Source organism: Rhincodon typus, chromosome 7 (genome assembly GCF_021869965.1).
Source record: "Rhincodon typus isolate 14 chromosome 7, sRhiTyp1.1, whole genome shotgun sequence".
NCBI classification, from domain to species: domain Eukaryota; kingdom Metazoa; phylum Chordata; class Chondrichthyes; order Orectolobiformes; family Rhincodontidae; genus Rhincodon; species Rhincodon typus.
The window spans coordinates 78185141-78205189 of record NC_063338.1 but is presented as its reverse complement, the minus strand read 5'-3'; the positions used below and the strand labels follow the sequence as shown (position 1 = coordinate 78205189).

The 20049-nt window shown below is 40.6% G+C and overlaps 1 protein-coding gene across 1 annotated transcript in view; it reads right to left on the bottom strand.

The window, feature by feature from the left end:
- LOC109919500 (kinesin heavy chain) overlaps positions 1 to 20049 on the bottom strand; it is a 165067-nt gene that overhangs the window by 117784 nt on the left and 27234 nt on the right. The gene's annotated exons all lie outside the window — the stretch shown is intronic.

The window sequence follows — 20049 nt, the reverse complement described above, 5'->3', positions numbered from 1 at the left end:
GCTGCCAGACCTGCTGAGCTTTTCCAGCAACTTTGTTTTTGTTTCTGATTTACAGCATCCGCAGTTCTTTGTTTTTATTCGACCATTTTGGTAACTGGATCAACAGACTTACACTAACCATGTGACCACTGCAGTAGTGGGGCTTCAATACCTGCACATTCCTCTCAAAGTCATCAGAGAGATTGCAGGCTAGACAATTCTACGCAATCTATCAAGAGCAGGAGTTCCCATATTTATCACAGATCTAATTGGATGAAGATGGCATTCACAGTGTTCATGTTGTCGCAATACATGGGCGTCTTTGCAAGCTTGCATTTCAGATTTCAAGCACAGACTGACAAACCTGAATTAACCCAAATTCAAGACTTTACTCCTCATTCTGTGGGAAGTACTTATAATCCTAGAGAATGGCACCAAAAGTATTAGACTTCTTCAATTCATACCCATTTAATAACTCAGTGGCACAATACCTGAAGATGAAATTTAATTATCTGGTGGTTTGGTCAGTAATCTTTAATCATAGAATCCCCACAGTGTGGAAACAGGCCCTTCGGCCCAACAAGTCCACACTGACCCTCAGAGCATCCCACTATAACCCAACAAATATGGGCAATTTAGCATGACCAATCCACCTAACCTGCACATCTTTGGACTGTGGGAAGAAACTGGAGCGCCCAGAGGAAACCCATGCAGACACAGGGAGAACATGCAAACTCCATAAGACAGTCACCCGAGAGTGGACTTGAACCTAGATCCCTGACGCTGTGAGGCTGCAGTGCTAACCACTGAACCACCATGCCACCAGTGTTTCTGATGGTAATTTTTTTTTTATTAGGAATGGGATGCAAGTGTTCATGCAGCCCTAGATGGCAATAGCCTACAATATAGTCCCACTCCTTCTTGTCCCACAAAGATAATTTTAAAATTCATTGTTTCTAGCCTCTTCTGCTAAAGTTTACTCAGCAAATCGTTCAAAGCACATACTTAGGTTTTTAAAGTTGCACAGTGTGTCCACAGAATCCTAACTAGCATGGACCGATGAGGCTCCCACATAATTCAGGGGGAGTCTCTGCTACTTCACAAAAAGCCCCACCACTTTATGCAATCACCTCCATTTAAATTCCACTTCCACTCTACGTCTGTCACCCAGAAGAATTTCAAATTCTCCTCACATTTTAGTGAAGTGCATGTACATTTTTTTTAAAAAGGCAAGAGTGAAATATTCTATATTGAATGAACAAAAAATGATTATGGATGAAGGTGCCATTTGAGCTGTATCTCAGCATATATTTGGAACTAAAATTTCTCCATTGTTAAGAAACAAAATGCAACCCATACTCTATAAAGTTATTGGTTATCCAACATAAATATAAAATGGATGCACAGACAGCTGTCTACATTGAAAGTTTATTATGGCAAAGCAGATGTTCAAAATTACAATTTCTGAATTGAATGAGTCCTGGCAAGATAATACCAGATGAAGAATTTAATCAATGGTTTAACAGCTACATTCAGTGCAGTTTAAGTTAAATATAATGTTCATTACATTTTGTCAGTTCGCTGAAAGAAAACTGCCAGTACAAATCAATCTCACAAAAATGAAAACTAACATTTCACAACATTGTCCTTAACATTAATGAAGATTCTTTCACTGAGGAATGACATGATCAAAAAAAAAGCCTAATCTTGCAGTTATGACTCACACGTACCAGTTTGCTAATTTTGTTTGGAACAGCAGGGGAAGATGAACGTTGTGTGCCATAAAAATGCAGATGTTAATGACAAGATGTAGTACAAGATGTTTTATTGACATCAACAGCTATTGAGACTCTGAGAAGAAAGGATGGAAAAACTTATAATACTATGAGACCTCAGTACAAGTACAATAGTCTGTAACTGAAAACCACCAAAAATATATAGTGGACTGAATAAAACATGTTAACTATCAAAAACGTTTGCGTCTGCTTGGGTTCAAAGTCAAAGTTAGGACCTCCAATGACAGCTTTAAGATTTGATGATCTTAAAATTGACTACCTACTACAAACTGAGTGCTGGAAGTAATCCCTGAACCCAGCAGATAGTCTCAGTTCCTTGTGCTTCATTGATATGATGCCAGAAAGCTACAGACACTTGCTGGACATCTGTGGCATTTTGCCATGGAGCAGACTGGAATGCAATTTCAGGGTCCTGAGCCGCTGGTATTGACCATTCAGATGGTCCTGGGAGAAAGGAGCATTCGATGGTCTTCATATTTGGAGTGGTTGAAGGAGCACTGTCCCTGGTACACCTGTTACAATATTCTGAGAGACATATCTTGCATAAAAACATGACTTTTAAGTGTTGGACAGCCCAGCCGGTTGCACCGATGTTCAGGCTGAATTGATTTGTTAAAGAGGACATTAAATAACTGTTTGCCCCCACTTTTGCATATGCAGAGTGCCCAGTGATGGTGTTAGGTGTGAACGCCCCTTTAAATGCCTGTACAAATACGGCAGTGAGTGTATTTCTGCTCAGAACATCACCTGCCATATTGTTAACATCCAAATGGGAATAATGTTGGTCACCGGGCTGGATTTCACCAGATGCGTTGAGACCCCAATGTCAGGATCAAGTGAAGATCCCAAGCACTTTGAGGCCAACTCAGCAATACTCCAAGGAGGTGATTTCCCACTTGGTGTCTTCCGATTGTGTCATCCAGTTGAAAGAAGTGGGTGCTGCCAGCCCACTCACAAGCTCAGCAGCAATGGGGTTTCAGCAGACTCATTGAGGCAGCCTGGAGAAAGCGAGGGTCCATCATAAAAGGGGTTACCCTTAGACAGGACATTTTAGTTCAATAACCCTTCCAGATAGAGCACTGGGTCTTTTTTTTTTTAAATTCACTCATGGGGCATGGGCATTGCTTAGTGGCCAGCATTTATTGCCTGTCTCTTGTTGCCCCTGAGAAGGTGGTGGTGAGCAGTCTTCTTCAACCACTGCAGTCCATATGCTGCAGGTTGACCCACAATGCACTTGAGGAAATTCCAGGATTTTGACTCAGCAAAAGTGAAGGAACAGTGATATATTTCCAAGTCAGGATGGTGTGTGGCTTGGAGGGGAACTTGCAAAGGTGGTGGTGTTCCCATTTATCTGCTGTCCTTGTCCTTCTACATGGAAGTAGTTGTGGGTTTGGAAGGTGCATTCTTGCAGATAATACACACTGCTATTACTGAGCATCGGTGGCAGAGGGAGTGGATGCTTGTGGGTGTGGTGCCAATCAAGTAGGCTGTCTCTTGAGTTTTGTTGGAGCTGCACCCATCCAGGCAACTGAGGAGTATTCCATCATACTCCTGACTTGTGCCATGTAGACGATGGACCAGCTTTAGGGAGTCAGGTGGTGAGTTACTCACCACAGTATTTCTCCCCTCTGACGTAATCTTATAGCCAGTGTGTTTAGGTGGCTTGTCCAGTTGGTTTTTGGTCAATAATAACCCCAAGCATGTTGATAGTGGTGGATTCAGTGTTGATATCTCCATTGAATGTCAAGAGAAGGTGATCAGATCATTTCTTATTGGAGGTGGTCTTTGCCTGACATTTGTGTGGCATGAATGTTACTTGTCACTTGTCAGTCCAAGCCTGGATATTGTCCAGATCTTGCATTTGAGCACGGACTGCTTCAGTATCTGAGCAGCTGCAAATGGCGATGAACATTGTGCAATCATTGATGAACATCCCCACTTCTGACCTTATGATGGATGGAAAGTAATTGATGAAGCAGTTGAAGACATTTGGGCAGAGGACACTACCCAGACAAACTCCTGCAGAAACGTCCTGAAGCTGAGATGACTGACCTCCAACAACCACAAGCATCTTCCTATGTGTCAGATACAACTTCAATGAGCAGAGAGCTTGCTCCCTGATACCCACTGATTCCAGTTTTGCCAGGGCTCCTTGATGCAACACGTGGTCGAATATAGCATGGATGTCAAGGATTGTCACTCTTACCTCACCTCTGGAATTCAGCTCTTTTTTCCATGTTTGAACCAAGGCTGCAGTGGGATCAGAAGCTGAGTGGCCTTGGCAGAACCCAAACTGGGCGTCATTGAGCATGTTATTGCTGAGCAGATGCTGCTTGATAGCACCCTGTTGACAACAACCTTCCATTTTACTAACAGCAGACAAGTTCCTGCCTCAGGGAATGCTTAGGAGCCAGTGGTCTCCCCATGAGGCAGGAGCTGGTCTGCCATAGGTAAAACATCATCTTGGGGACAGCATTATCTGAAATGAATGTCTGCATCCTGAGAAACTTCCCAAACTAATGGAATGTATTAGGAGCCATCTTAATGCAGCTTTCACTATTTTACCAGCTCTTCCATATTACCTTTCAGTACATTAACTGGGGACCTGTAATCTTTTACCCTTTGAAATTTTAGAATTTACAAAAACTTTGGTTGCAGTTAGCATCTTGTACTATTTTCATGGCAACTGCTGCATTAGACATCTTTTGAAAGTCGAAAGATCAGCACACACATCAGCATTCTGAAGCAATTTTAGAATGATTTCCTGCTACAGATGCAAACTGTATTGCAGCAGCAGTTCTGCAAGGCTCTTAAAAATATCAATATTCCAAATACGCTTGCAAACACAATTTACATTCCGTGCACAGATCTCCAAACAGATTCTGTATCTGCATTCTGCATTTTAAACTCTGTCAATTTAAAAGCACAGCATCTAATTTTCTAAGGACCAAAACATAATTCTGACACAAAAGAGAGAGAAACAAAGCCTCGATTAGAATGTTATCTTAGAACACACAAGTTGTGTCAAATTTATTAGAAAAAAATGCAATTTTTGTGGAGAAGGGAGAAACCAGCTTTTAATCATTCTAAGGGGGTTGTAAGAGCAGAGGGTCCTGGATGTAAAAGTGTAAAAATTATTGAAACTGGTGGGAAGGTTAAATAAAACACATGACATTCTGGGCTTTGTCAATGGGCTATGGAATACAAAAGCAATAAAGTTATATTAAACCTGTATGAAACACAGTCTCAACCTCAACTGAAATGCAGCATGGACTTCTGGGCGTTACACTTTAGGAAGGATTTGAAGGCATTAGAAGAGGTCTAGCAAAGATTAACAATAATGATCCCAGGGATTAAGAATTTTAGTTCCATCGAAAGACTGCAGACTGGAGAAGATAGAGTAGAAACTTGATAGACATGTTCAAATGAGGGGTCTGGTGAGGTGGAGTGTAAGAAACTGTTCCTTAGGTGAAAAGATCAAAAACCTCAGAGCACTGATATGAGTCAATTTTGAGACAAAAGAAGCAATGGCGATAGGAGGAAAAACATTTTCCGCAAGTGGACCTGGAATCCACTGCTTGAGAATCTGGTGGAGACAGGTTCAATTGAGGTATAAAAGAGTGGCGCCCAATGCTGGAACAATTCCAAGGGTCTGGGATTACCACTTCTTGCCACCCATCAGCTGATGAATCAGGGAGGGAGAGCAGAGAATGTAATCTTGTGTGGTGCTTGTGTGGCCAGGAACGGCTTATTCGCATCACTCCTCACTGATGATCTTCATGGTAATGTTCTAGACCTAACAGTATTCAACTGCTTCAATTACTTTCCTCCAACATATAGTCAGAAGTGGGGCATATGCTTATGGCTGCACAGTGCTCAATACCATTTGCAACTCCTCAGGTGCTGAAATAGTCTGTGCCCCTGTGCAGTAAGAGCAGGACAACATTCAGGTTTGTGTTGATCAGTTGCATGGAACATTCATGCCACAAAACAGCCAGGCAATATTCAGTTCCAACAAGAGGGAATGTAAACATCTTCCCTTACCATTTACAGCTAATATCATTAAATCTCTCATTGACCAGAAACATAAATGGACCAGCCACACAGAAGCTAAAACAGCAGGTCAGATGCTGAAAATTCTGAGATGAGTAGTCTGCCTCCCAATTCCCAACCTTTGCCCAAAATCTACAAGTTAGAGGCCTGATAGAATAGTTTCTATTTGTCCAGATGAGTGCAGTTCCAGCAATATCCAAGGAGTGTAACATCATCCTGGATAAGGCAAACCTTTTGATAGGCACTCCAACCGTCACCACGGACATTCACTCCTTCTAACTCCAGCACACAGTGACAAATTATAAAGTTGCATTGCAACAACTAGCAAGGCTCCTTCAACAGCACCTACCAAACACTTGACATCTACCACATACAAAGGAGCGAGGACAACAGATGCATGAACGATCAACACCTGCACTTTCCCTTCCAAGCCACATACCATCTTGATATGAAACTATATTGGTGTTCTTTTATCATCACGGAGTTAAAATCCTGGGGGCCCCTTTGTAATGGCATTGGGAGCTTTTACTCGCCATATTGGCTGTAGTGGTTCCAGAAAGCTGGCATCACCTTCTCAAGGACAATTTGGTATGGCCAACAAATGCTGGCCTTGCCAGTGATTCTCACATACAATGAATGGATTTTTTAAAATAAAAATCACTCCTTAGTTATTTTTTAGCCTGTAACATTGGATATTGTTTCAGACTACAATCAATTATTCAGGTTTCTGTTAAAAGAACATTACCATTTTTTTTAAACACAAAAATTTATTACAGTGCACCTTCCTAACTGGCACAAGTTCACATGAAGATAACTATTAATTTCTACCCCTTACCGTTAGAAGTAAATTTAATTCTAAATTTTTCATACTCTCCCAACAACTACTGCAATAACTATACGAGAAATCTTCTTTCCAAAATCATTCATCAGTAGGGCACTCTAGAACTCCACTAGAATTTTCCCTGGACATAACAGTCCCCATTTATCTAATACTTTTCATTTATTGATCTGTATCCAAGCTAATTCAGAACTTATCATGCGTAATTTGTTTGAAAAATCAGAAATGTTCATATGTTAGAAAAGAAGAATTAAACACACGCTCACAAAAGAGGAAGCAACCATTAAATAATACACAGAAAGAAAATGAATTCAGAAGCTTGAGATCAATCTTAAAAGGTGAATGATCAAGGATAAGGTATAAAATTAAATTGACTACTTTTCTTATCATTGAGCTGGAACTGGAGACTAGCATTCTATAGAGATTCCATCTCAAATTTCATCCTTTGATTTTTTGTTCTTCCTATATTCCAGACCAACTCCCAAATCTGTTTTCCTGTTTCAATAATGACTATGTGGCTGTTGGTTCTTGCTCTTGCTCTGATGTTGAGAATTTCATTAACTATATAATTATGGACCAGATCAGACCCCCTCAATATATTTTGAGCAAGTGGACTAGATCCTAACTTTTCTTATTCTAAAGGTAAATGTAAAGTGTTATGTTGCAGATGCAATGTGACTGGTTAAACTACTCAATGTTAAGCAAAACAATTTATTTAAACACCACAGTTAAAATACAACCAAAGAAAGAGGAATTTTGAATAATTTAATTCTAGTGGAAAACTTAACAGAATAATAGATACAGCAACCATTACTAATTAACTGTTCCAATATAGTAACATCCCTTGGCTAAAAGGCAAAATTCAGACACAGATTCTCAAAAGCAGTTCTCTAATCCAGGAGGAAAAAACATCAAGAGAAAATTCGGAGAGAGTACCAGCCAGGAGATATCTACTGAAGTTTCCAACCCTATTGAATCCCGAACAATTTCTGATGCTACCGAAAAACCAAAAACCCAGAAATCCTGATCTGGGAGAGCTGGCCATACCCATTCAAACTTTTAAACAAAAACCCAAGGTGTCCCAAACTGTTTACTCAAGTGGTCTTGGTAGATTGCTCGGCGCCTGTCTTACAAGCTCACTTAAAAATAAAGGACAAAATAACCTCTTAAAGCCACAGCATCATCACAATATTCACCTAATTTCATATAATTTTCAGTGGGTTCACTTCCAACTCCTCCATTCCCTGGTCCTTCTATCTTTCTCTCTCTAGTCATCTTTCACAAGTATCTGAAAAGTTGGGTCCTCCTGGCCCATTTCCAGTAATCCCATATCTTGATCCCACTTTCCAAGCATCTGCCCTGTTGAATCAAATTTCCACACCAGCGTTCTGAAGTGTGCCCCATTTTGTTCAGTTGAGGGTGCTCCTCCACAATAGTCAGCAAGTTCCATCACCAGGCCGATCCCAGTTCTCATGCTCTTTTGTCCTCTCCCTTCTGCAGAAAGTGACTGAATTTACCATGACCAACACTTAACACCCCAAATGGCCTGCATTTACCAGATCACATATAAACATTGAAAGCTGGAGCAGAAGTTCGTTATTCAACCCTTCTAGTCTGCTCCACCATTCAATATGATCATAGCTGATCTTCCAACTCAACACGCTATTCCTACTTTCGCTCCACACCCTTTGATCCATTTACCCCTAAGAACTATACCTAACTCCTTCTTGAAAGCTTTCAATGTTTTAGCCTCAATCACTTTCAGGCAGAAAACTCCACAGGTTCAACACTCTCTGAGTGCAGAAATTTCTCCTCATCTCTGTTCTAAATGACCTACCGCATATCCTTGGACTGTGACCCCAGTTCTGCATTCACTGGTCATCAGGAACATCTTCCTGCATCTAACATGTCTAGTCCTGGAAGAATTTCATGGGTTTCTAGGAGATCCTCCTCATTCTTCTAAACTTCAGTGAATATAGTGCTAACTCATCCAGTCTCTCCATGTGTCAGTCCTGCCATCCCAGGAATCAATCTGGTAAACCTTCATTGTACTCCCTCCATAGCCAAAACATCCTTCCTCAGATAAGGAGACAAAAACTGCACACAGTACTCAAGCTATTATCTCACCAAGGCCCTGTTTATTGCAGCAAAACATCCCTCTCGCTACAAAGGTCAACAAACCATTTTCCTTCTTCAACACCTGCTGCATCTATTTACTTTCAGAAACTGATGTACAAGAGCACCCAAGTCTCATTTCATTTCCCCCTTCGCAAATCTATCACCATTCAGATAATAATCTGCCCACCTGTATTTGCTACTGGAGTGGATTACCTCACATTTATCTACCTTGCACTACTACAATGTATTCCTATCACTGAACGCAGCTTCCATTCCCTATGTTTTTCACGTTCTGGTACATTATTCCTTCTACATTAGCTACATTTATAATTCTACCCTATTTCCCCCTCAAACCTTTTGTTGTGAGGAATTCAGAAAATATATCAGTAGTCATTTAACTTGTACACATGTAAGCCCAGATATTCCACAGTGAAACAACAATTTTCAAGACTATAATTCAATTTTTGTGTCAATGATCGCTTATTTGACATTTGGTCCACTACTAAGTCCCTTTGCTACCATCTGCAAATGACCCTCTCTCTCACCTTGACTGCTTATTGTATGCATCACCATTTACCTCATTCTTTGTTTTGTTACATTTTAAAAACTCTTCCCACTCATTATGTTTATGCCCTTATAGTCTCCTTATAAATGACTGTGAACAAAGCACTTCTATATATCTTTAACGCATACCATGTGTTCAATGCCAGCCTGCAAGTCATAGGTGCTTATCCATCTTCCACAGTAACATAGAAGCTGACGAGCAATTGGGATCTGGCAATAATTCTATCCTTAGATATATATGCTTTTAAAGTCCAGCCAAAAATAATAATTCAGTGGTACAAATTGCAAAACTGCTTTGGATCAGGCTTGAGGCATTCCTGTTCTGCTGTTTATAAGGAAGGTTAATTGGAAAACTATAGCTATGATCAGAATCAAAACAATAATCAAATGGTAAGTCTCAAAGTACATAGAAACTAGTTGCGACTGGTTCTGCAGCCCAAAAATAAGATTAGACTGATTTAGGAATGATGCAAATATCAAGTAAAGCTCCAACAGCATATTTTTACACAAATGCTAAGAAAATTAGAAATAGTTTCCTAGAATTATAACACATGTATGTATGCAAGGTGTAAATTTAGATAGAATTTAAATCACTTATGACTGGCAATACTGGTAGACTGGAAATGCCATTGAACAGTTGCAAATTATTTTGGAATAATAAGTTAAATCATATATCACTATATCAGAGCTCAATGAAGAACCCTTTGCACCCTGAGCATCATGAGTATTTAAGGACACTCTATATTCATCACACATTGTCCACCTACCTCTAAATGATTAAAACACAGGGGTGGACAAATGCATGCAAAAATGGACCATTAGAAGGTTCACACACACTACAATAATAACAAAGCAAATTATAATCATAAGATATTAAACCCATATTTGCAAAAAATCCTTAATGGGGACCCTATGTTTGACTGGGACCTCCATCGCACAGGTCACGCGTTAATCTATTTCTAGCTGTTGTGCAATATTCTACTAATTTAAGTACGGATTGAGTTGAAAGAAAGGATCTACCACCTCATCAAGGGTTGTTAAGTGTAAACAACTCCCAATTACTATCCAATAAAAGCAAAGTCCTGCAGATGCTGGATATCTGAAATAAAAAGAAAGTACTGGGCAAATTCAGCAGACCTGGTAGTATCTCTGGAGAGGGAAACAGAGTTAACATTTCAAGTCTAGTACAACTCTTCCTCAGAACTGAAAAGGGCTAGAAAAAGGCACCTTTTATGCATTAAGAAAAATGGATTACAGAGGTCATACTATGAAGTTGTGGAATTCATCAAGTCCTAGAGGCTATAAAATGCCTAAACAGAAAAATGAGGAGCTGTTCCTTGCATTGAGCTTCACTGGAACACTTCATTAACTCAACACTGAAACGGTTGCATGGGAGCAAGGTGGTTTATTGAAATGACAAGCAACATCCGGAACAGTAGAGATATTTTGCAAATTCATCACCCAGGCTGTGCTTTGTCTCACTAATGTAAAGAAGACTGCATTGTGAGCAGTGAAAACATCAAACTGGACTGAACTGTTATTTAGTGTAGACTTACAGGTCAATGGTTAGCAGAAGAATTTACAAGCAAAGTAACAAAGCAGCAACGGGGTGTGGATTAATATTATGAGATCAGACAGCGAGAGGGAGGAGTGGTAATAAAGAGGAAGGTAATTAAGGAATTGGTCTTGTCTCAGCCCACTAGGGATTCGAACAGTGAATGGGAGAACATTTTATTGCAAGCTTTGCAATTACATTCTGACAAGGTTCACTAACCTCGTTAAATCAATCTCAATTCTGTACTTTATACCATCAATAGAAGCTTCATTCTCTATCACAATTTTTAAAAACAAACTTTTCTCAAACTTTTCTTAATCTTCGCATCTAAGCTCCTCTGTTTCATCCATTTTTTTCCTTTTATTGGTCTCTCCTTTGGTACTAATAGCAATTGTATTAAGTACAGGCATCTAAGAGTATCAGATTACTGCCCAGTTTGAAGGAAAGTTGATTGGTTTAAACATCAGAGCATCTGACACTTATGCAGGAGTTTTGTTCTAAAAGCAATTCAAAATTTATCTTCACCTTAGGTAACTGTGAATTTAAATTAATCTGACACATTTTCTATCAAAAGCATTTGACCTTTAAATGGCTGGAAATATTTTTCCACTCATTTTTCTCTCCATGTTCTTCCTCGTATCTGTTACTTGCCAGCCCCACATTTTCCTAATGCATTTTCAGCCTTGTCCCCATACTTTAACACAAATCATACAATGCGAGTCTTTAGTCTAGTCATATAATATTTTGCATGTCAGAAACCAAATGAAAAATAAGCTAGTAACTTACTAGGACATCAGGGCATGCGGCAACCAATTTACTCCTCTGGATACATTTGCATTCGCAGCAATCTTCAGCCAGTAGAGCTGAGTGAATGATCCATCTCTGCCTCCTCCAGTGGTCCCTAGCATTACAGATACCAGTCTTCAGCCAATTCGATTCAGTCCATGTGATATCAAGAAACGGTTGGAGACACTGGATACTGCAAAGGCTTCAGGCCCTGACAACATTCCAGCAATAGTACTGGAGACTTGTGCTCCAGAACTTGCCACTCCCCGAGCCAAGCTGCTCCAGTACAGTTACAACACTGGTATCTACCCGACAATGTGGAAAATTGCTCATGTCCTGTGCAAAAATATAAGACAAATCTACCCCGGCCAATTACCGCCCCATCAGTCTACTCTCAATCACCAGTAAAGTGATGGAAGGTTTCATCAACAGTGCTATCAATCAACACCTGCTCAGAAATAACCTGCTCAGCTCCTGATCTCATTACAGCCTTGGTTCAAACATGGACAAAACAGCTGAATTCCAGAATAAAGGTGAGAATGACAGCCCTTGATATCAAGACTGCATGTGACCGAGTGTGGCATCAAGGACCCCTAGCAAAACTGGAATCAATGGCTGTCAGGGGGCAAATTCGCCAGTGGTTGGAGCCATACCTGAAACATTAGGAAGATGGTCGTGGTTGTTGGAGGTCAATCATTTCAGCTCCAGGATATCTCTGCAGGAGTTCCTCAGGGTAGTGTCCTTGGCCCAACCATCTTCAGCTGCTTCATCAACACTCTCTCCATCATAAGGTCAGAAGTGGGGATGTTCGCCGATGATTGCACAATGTTCAGCACCTTTCGTGACTCCTCAGATACTGAAGCAGTCTGTGTTCAAAATCAACAAGATCTGGACAATATCCAGGCTTGGGCCCTCAAATGGCAAGTGACATTTGCGCCACACAAATGCCAGGCTACGACCATCACCAATAACAGACAATCTAAACACCACCCCTTGACCATCACTGAATCCCCCACTATCAACATTCTGGGGGTTATCATTGACCAGCAACTCAACTGAGCTCACCACGTTAACACAGTGGCTACTAGAGCAGGCCAGAAGCTAGGAATACTGAGGCGAGTAACTCACCTCCTGACTCCTCAAAGCCTGTCCACCACCTACAAGGCACAAGTCAGGAGTGTGATGGAACACTCTCCACTTGCCTGGATGAGTGCAGCTCCAACACACTCATAGCTTGTCACCATCCAGGAAAAAGCAGCCCGCTTGATTGGCACTACATCCACAAACATCTACTCCCTCTACCACCAACGCTCAGTAGCAGCAGTGTGTACTATCTCCACGATGCATTGCAGAAATTCACCAAAGATCCTCATACAGCACTTTCTAAACCCACGACACCTTCTATCTAGAAGGACAAGGGCAGCAGACATATGGGAACACCACCACCTCCAAGTTCCCCTCCAAGCCACTCACGATCCTGACTTGGAAATATATCGCCGTTCCTTCATTGTCATTGGGTCAAAGTCCTGGAATTCCCTCCCTAATGGCATTGTGGGTCAACCTACACACAGTGGTTCAAGAAGGCAGCTCACCACCACCTTCTCAAGGTTAACTAGGGACGGGCAGGAAATGCTGGCTGGCCAGCAATGCCAAGGTCCCACAAATGAATAGAAAAATGCAATACAGTGATAAGATGGCAAATGTGTGGCCACATTGCTGTTGCTTTGTTTTCAATGGTTTTGCGTTGTATTGGATAGATTACAGAAATAGATGTCTATATGATTTTTTTTCATAGTGAGAGCATGAGAAAGGAAGGCCGATTGCTAACTAAACCTCTGCAGATATCCGACAGCTGAACAGCTTTAGCTTAACCAGCTTCTCGCAAACAACTACTGGCCCACGGTCTCGTCTCCAACCTACAACAGCTGTGGAATTTTGCATATGGGCCACACTGTACGAAACCAGCAACAAAAGAACTCACAACATAGAGGAGATCAAGATGTTAAAGGAAGAATGTATCTTTATCAAAAACAATGTCATAAAAGGGGCTGAATTTTGATAATTGGAGGAGGAGCAATTAAAAGTCCCAAATGCACAGAATGTAAACAAACATCAGAAACAATTGCTAGAAAAACTTAGCAGGTCTGGCAGCATCTGTGGAGAGAAAGCAGAGTTAACATTTTGGGTTCAGAACTGAAGGGTCACGAGACCCATTACATTAACTTTGCTTTCTCTCCATGGATGCAGAGCTGTCCCAGCAATTTTTGTATTTGTTTCTGATTTCTGTAGTTCTCCTTTTTTTTGGATAAATAGACTTCCTTTAGTATTCTGACTGGGGACCTCCTTAATTCACATTATGTCAGGTTCCCTATCTGATTACAGAGAATGGACTGGCTCTCCTAGCCATGGGACTAATCAAAGCCCTTTCAATTTTGTGAAAGTAGCCAGGTCTCAGACTGCTGAGAGGACTCTTAACGTGAAGGTGGCCTCTCTTCAACGTCCTTCAAAAATCAGTTTTTAAAAAATAGAAAGAGCCAAGCCATTGTAAGTTGTGGGACAGCTGAGATAGGGACAGAGGGGTACAGGCTTTTAAGGGTGATCTCAGTTGCACCTCAGGCAGGTAGGGAGGGCATTTGGACCTGTTTGGAGCTAACAGCTGCTGATTATCAAATACAGAAGAGTGCATTTAAAAGCTCACCCAGGGGTCAGCAAATTCACATGGGGAATGAAATGAGTTCTACCAACTGTTCAGTCCTTAAACCATGCTGAGCTGGCACAACTGAGCCAAGGTGGCTGTAGCAATATTACAATTAGCCTCAGTACCCCTGTAAGAGTGAGGGAAAAAGGTGACCATGATTCATAACCACACATAGTGATGTCTGACAAAGTATTATCAAGTGAACATTTTGGAAGGTGAGCATTGCCTTTGCTGTGACATTGACATGATCAAGTAACTGCCAACATTGACCTACATGTGAACAATGAGCATTTGGGTATGAGAGAGAACAAAAGCAACTGTAAAACAACATTCGAGCAAGAAAGCCATTCCTTCTAGGCAAAACAGATTCAAAGTGGCTGCCCTCCCAAGAAACAGAAGACTTAGTGTCCTACTTGTTAAGCTGGCAAAATCTTTGTTAGAATCACAATAAGGCTTGTCCTGTCTAAAGATCATTATCAGAAATACATTGCAGATTCTGGTTCTATGCAGAAGGTATGCAAAAATGGCAACAAATGGTCAGCTCAAACCCTTATTTACCATAAGTGGGACAATGAATAAACTGTCAATCCAGTTCATCATTAACATCACCATCTAACCAGATTTGGACCAAATACAGATTTTTGAACAGTGTCTAAAAATGTAAACCAGCTGCTACTCCTTGACATTTTCTTCACAAAGAAGTCTTTTTCCTCAATCCCTGTCTCCGAGAAGTGATTGCTTTCTTGGTTGAGTTCCCTTCCACTGTCGTCTCTTTCCGTTACCATAAAGACAGTAATTAGCTGAAGTACCCTTAAACCACAGTCTGCTACCAAAAAATAAAAATCTCCATCCACCTTTGATGGAAATCATTCAGCTATAAATAAGCATTTGATCAAAATTCAGTGATCAAAAATTACAAGAGCATATTTGAGTAGATTAGTCCAAAATGATGGGATTGAATTAATTTTACACCATAGTTGATCTTATTCCCCATTGAAGCCAATTGAGAGCAATATTGGGCAATGTATAAAACCAGCATTCCACCTGATCCCAGGGTTTTTCCATCTCATGAGTCAGGTTAAGATAACTCCTGGTGGAAATGTTTCTGTAAAATTGCTGCAGCAAATGACAACGGGATTCTTTTTCGTGCTGGATCCTTTCAGTTCCTCATTGTTGAGGCTGTTACAAAATAAAATTGCAACAGAATTAAGAACGACTTTGCCAGATAAAGACCCAACCAACTCAATATCTAGCTGTGTCAAGTTGCATGAGAGCTCCAATGGCTATTTATTCTTTGGTGGAAGAACGCAGAGATTTTTGTTTTATATTTTGAAATTGATTGATTGTAGGAAAACAGATTTGCCTGTTGACCTCCAACGATAATGAGAGGGGTTTCCATCTCAAGGATCCACAGTATCCACCCTTTGGGCCAGCCCAAGGGATATTAGCACTTTAGGCAAACCTCTCACCCCATCCACACTGACTCCCAATATTCAATATAGAGTAAATTGAGAAGTATCAAATGAAATCTGACCTTTCAAAATTCACTTCCATCTAATTTGGCACCCCTTAAAGCCTGGTACTCTCATTCACCCAGCCCTGACAACGCTGCCCCCTGGTGAAAATCCGGTACAAAGGATACCCAATCACAAATATATCTCTCGTGGTGAGCTACCTTTTTTTCAAATTCATCATGGGATGTTATGTCACTAGAAAGGCCAACATCTGTCACCTATCCCTAATTTCCTTTGAGAGGAATTCAGAGTCAACCATACAGTTTTGAGTTAGAGAATTCAACAGGGTAAGTACCTTCTGAGTGGAAACTTTTCCCCTTCATCCTAAACGGTCCCAGTATATGGAGACTGGGCCTAGTCAACCCAATCTTTCCTCATATGACAACCCTGCCATCCCACAAATCAGTCTGGGGAACTTTCACTAAACCTCTTCAAGGACAAGCATATCTCTTCTTAGATCAGGAGACAAAAACTGCACACAATATTCCAGGTGTAGTTGCACCAAAGCCCTATACAACAGCATACAGCAAGACATCCTTGCTCTTGTACTTAAATCCCTTTCTATTGAAGGCCAACATACCATTTGGCTTCGACTGCACACTTGCTTTCTGTTACTGGTTCCTTTGATTGCACACAACATTACCAAATGCAAGGGCTAAGTGGGGCAGATATTTTGAAACAAAATGTATTTGAGGGACAATAGATGGGAGTAGATTTCTAAAAACAGGTTTAAGGCCACCAGATGGACCACAAAAGGTTTGTCTCAGTACATTCCTGAATAACTGCTCTTTCTTCCCATGCTATGTTTTACACCATCGGGGATACAATCAGATCCTAACTTGGTTCTGCAGGCTGGAAAATTAATGTATTTCAGAGACGGGAAATGGAACATCGTAACAAAGCTTTCCTTACTTCTTTTTTAAAAATATGTAACTAGTGCAGAATTTATATCAGGACACAAGTTTACTCAAGAAAAATAATTAAATCAACTCAATAAACGTCAATCAATTTTACCTGCAAGCTGTTGAGCCTTGTTATGAATCATACACGTACGATTTATATTTGTGGCACATACATTATAAACAAAAAGCTGGCTGATTAGAGAAAGGATAAAACCAAGGAGGCAGTACAAATGGATATCCAAGTTTACAACAGCTACATTGGAATGACAGCATTTTATTTTCATGTGTACCCTAGAAAGGAGAAAAGCTAATGCTTTCAATGATAGAATCTTGAGATGATTTATCTCAAGAGTGTACAGGACAGATGTGAGTATACTTTCTAGATGGTATACTAGCTGGCATGAAAAGAGGTTTACTGGTGTTTTAAAGGAAAATATTTAATTCGTCTATCTTGAGCAGAGGAAAATAAAAAAAAATAACATTTTTATTAAACAGTAAAAGTTTATGAATTTAGTATCGTCTGAAACTGTCCTGTTACCAGTTTTGAAATGACATTGAAATCCAGAGACATAAAGGAGCAGAGTCTTAAAACCTTAGTTCTGCTAAATGACACACTTCAAAACATTGTGAGGAGTTGAACAGTGAAAGTTCTGGGGCCACTGCTCACCTTATTTTCCTGTCACTGGTTTAAAAATACTTGTTCCTTCATTAAAACAGTGGTCAGCAAAATTTCCCACAATGTTGTCATTTGTGCAATACTGCATTGCAACTATAATGCATCAAGGATTTATCACCAGGTAAAATATGTAACAGTTTGGAACATGCAAATATGTCGTAATCACATTGATAATTCCAGTCTCAAATTTACAAAAAAGGTGTTTCTAATGTTTAAATACTATTGTGATAAATTTCAAAAGGTATTTAATATTTTAATTTTTGTGAATCTATAGAAAATTCAGAATAATAAAATCAATTCTACAATTTTAAAAGTATTCATCTTATTACACAAAATCATTCACAAGTTCTTATCATCCACATTCCCACTTACTATTGTTAATGCATCATCTTGTTGGGTACAATTGCAGCCCAGTTCCACTGGTTTGTTAAAACTAATGAAGACAGGACTTTCTCTCACTTATAACTCAATAGCTTCTACAAACGCTGTTTTATAGATTAGACATCGGCTAAAGTGCAGCTGAAGACAACTGTTAAATGGACTGATGTCCAGAGAATGTGACCCCTCTAGCTGCTGGGGAAAGGAATGGCTTTGATAAGTATTGCTGATATACAAACTTAACACAACTTTCCCACAGTCTGTAACATAGTGTAGCAACTATGGGTACTTTTCTGTTCTAGGTAAGTAAACAGATGAGAAGAATATCCATTAGCAGGAGTAGCAGCACTAGTAATTTTACTATAGAATTATACAGCCCACATAGTATGGAAGGCGGCCACTTGGCCCATCTTCCTAGTGTTTGATCTTTGAAAAAGCTATCCAGTTAGTAACCTGCTCTCCTGCTCTATTTTGGTACTCTGCAGTTTTACCCCATTCCAAGCATTATATCCAATTTTTTTATTGCATGTTACTATGAAAACTACTTTCCCTCACCCCTTCAGGCAGCCACTTCCAGATCACAAGTAGCTGTTAAAAACAACCTTCATTGTTTTTTTCTTTCTTTATTCATGGGATGAGGGAGTCACTGGCTAGGCAGCATTTATTGCCCATCCTTAATTGCCCAGTGGGCAGTTATGAGTCAACCACATTGCTGTGGGTCTGGAGTCACATGTAGGCCAGACCAGGTAAGGATGGCAGTTTCCTTCCCTAAAGGACATTAGTGAATCAGATGGGTCCTTCCCCCCCCCCACCGCCACCGCCACCGCCACCGCCGCCGCCGCCGCCGCCTCCGACAACCAGCAACGGATTCACAGTTACTGTGCAACTCTTAATTCCAGATATTTCTGAATTCAAATTCCACCAGCTGCCACGGCAGGATTTGAACCCAGATTCTCAGAATATCACCTGGGTCTCTGGTTTAACAGTCCAGCAACAATACCGCTAGGCCATTGCCTCCTCTCTGGCTCATGCCCCCTCTGGTTGCTTTACCAGTTACTTTAAACTCATAACTCTCAGACTACTATTCGAAAATGTTTCTCTTTGGTTACTCTATCAAAATTGCTCATTCACCAACATATCCTACTAACACTTCTGATAGCTACAGTAGCTACTAACTGCCTTAAACAGGACTATCAATCAACCTACAATTCTTCAATATTGTAGAGGTTGGACTCCAGTATTGACTAATAAGCCCAAGTGCAAACAATGTGGTTTTATCATACCAATGTCAGTAAGGAACATTTTCCGACAGCATTAGAGCTCTGTAAGTTATTGACATCCCAAATGACAAGTTGGGCTGAATGTTTTCGATCTTCACATTTCCTGCATGTGACATTTCCCTTTTAAACAACAAAACCAAGTTGGGTGTTTGGAACTGTAAACATGTTTAAGTACAGGCCAGAGACAGTAGGAACTGCAGATGCTGGAGAATCTGAGATAACAAGATGTAGAGCTGGATGAACACAGCAGGCCAAGCAGCATCAGAGGAGCAGGAAAGCTGACGTTTTGGGCCTAGGCCCTTCTTCAGAAAGAAAAAATCAGCTAAGTGACAATTTTGGCAAGTTTCACTGATGATGGTTTCTCTCAATGAGTCCTGGTAAGTTTTCTTACACTGTCTTCCCACCTTATTATCTATGCACTGTACTCCTATGGCACCCCACTTGTCGTATATTATCGCCTGTCACAGGCAGAGCTACTGACCATTGTCGGAATCTCCTGGGATTCCTTAGGATCTCCCGGAGGTCTCTCTGGTTATTGGGCATCTGGATGCTTGAAGGAGGTTCTACCTGCAGTACAAAACATACCAGAACGGGCAAACATCAGCCTCTCTGCTCCTATGATGCTGCTTGGCCTGCTGTGTTCATCCAGCCCTGCACCTTGTTGTCCCAGAATGGGCAAAGCTGCTTAAGCACAATGGAAAACCAGTGTTTTCCAAAACTTGCCAAAATTGTCATTTAGCTGATTTTTTTTTTCTGAAGAAGGGTCTAGGCCCGAAAAATCAGCCTTCCTGCTCCTCTAATGCTGCTTGGCCTGCTGTGTTCATCCAGCTCTATACATTGTTATCTCTTAAGTAGAGGCCAGCAGGCTTTTAATTGTGCACTGAAATGCAGTACATGGTTTTTTTTAAAATT